Raw genomic sequence first — 1,677 nt, 5'->3', positions numbered from 1 at the left:
GTGCATGTATTGTCTTGATAAACATCTTAAACAACAGAAAACGGGATTCCAGAGCAGAGAACCGGTCTGACCACAAATGTACCAGGGTGGAGTTTCCCCACCCTAGTAAGCCTGAGGGCACTGCAGGAGACCAGGGCGTATCTCACTCCTTATCTCAACCACACAAGACAGACATTCCCAGAGGGGTCGTTTATAGACCTCTCCCCAGGAATGCGTTCCTTTCCCAGGGTATTAATATTAATATTCCTTGCTAGGAAAAGAATTTAGCGACATCTCTCCTACTTGCAAGTCCATTTATAGGCTCTGCAAGAAGAAAAATATGGCTCTTTTTCCCAACCCTGCAGGCAGTCAGACCTTAGGGTTGTCGTCCCTTGTTCCCTAAAAATTGCTGTTATTTTGTTCTTTTTCAAGGTGCACTGATTTCATATCGTTCAAACACACGTTTTACAATCAATTTGTACAGTTAGCACAATTATCACAGTGGTCCTGAGGTGACGTACATCCTCAGCTTACGAAGATAACAGGATTAAGAGATTAAAGTAAAGACAGGCATACGAAATTATAAAAATATTATTTGGGAACTGATCAATGTCCATGAAATCTTCACAATTCATGTTCCTCTGCTGTGGCTCCAGCCAGTCCCTCCGTTCAGGGTCCCTGACTTCCCACAACAACTCAGACTGTGGCACTTTCTAGTTTTCTTTTAGAGACAGGGTCTTGCTCTGTCTCTCAGGCTGCAGTGGTATGATCACGGCTCCCTGAAGCCTTGACTTCCCAGGCTCAAGCGATCTTTCCACCTCAGCCTCCCGAGTAGCTAGGACTACAGATGTGCACCATGGCACCTGGCTAATTTTTTAATTTTTGGTAGAGGCAGGGTCTCACTATATTGCCCAGACTAGTCTCCAATTCCTGGCCTCAAGTGATCCTTTCGCCTCGGCCTCCCAAAGTGCTGGGATTACAGGTGTGAGCCACCATGGGCAATAGCATTTTCAATGATTTAAAGACTATTTGAGGAGGTGCTATATTCAGGCTTATATGTTCTGGAACTTTTCCTTTTCATGATTTAAACTTCCTGTATAACAATGTCCTGTATCTTGTGGCTACTAATAACTAGAATAATAATAGCTTGTTTACTGTGTGCTTTATCTACATCACCTCATTTAATCTTCATAACAACCTGATGAGGTGATTTATTATTATTTCCACTTTACAGATGAGAAAACTGAGGCTCAGAAAAGTTAAGTAACAACTGAACTTTCCACAGCTAGTACTGTAAGTGGGAGAACTGAGATTTAAGTCCAGGTCTTTCTGATACTGGAGTTCTTGTCCGTGAGCACTCTGCTATACTGCCTCCAAAATAATGGCATGCATGCAAGCACCGGGCACATAATAGGTACTCAGTAAAAGTTGGCTCTCTTCCTTCAATCAAGAAGTGTATCAAAGGCTGGGCACGGTGGCTCACACCTGTAATCCTAACACTTTGGAAGGCCAAGGAGGAAGGATTGTTTGAGCCCAGGAGTCTGAAAACAGCTGGACAATATAGTGAGATGCCATCGCTACAAAACGTAGAAAAAATTAGCCAAGTATTCGTGGCACACACCTGTAGTCCCAGCTACTTGGGAGGCTGAGGTAGGAGGATCACCTGAGCCCAGGAGGTGGAGGTTGCAGTGAGCTGTG

Source organism: Mandrillus leucophaeus, unplaced genomic scaffold (assembly GCF_000951045.1).
Source record: "Mandrillus leucophaeus isolate KB7577 unplaced genomic scaffold, Mleu.le_1.0 Scaffold655, whole genome shotgun sequence".
Classification (NCBI taxonomy): Eukaryota; Metazoa; Chordata; class Mammalia; order Primates; family Cercopithecidae; genus Mandrillus; species Mandrillus leucophaeus.
Note: the sequence above shows the minus strand (reverse complement) of the source record.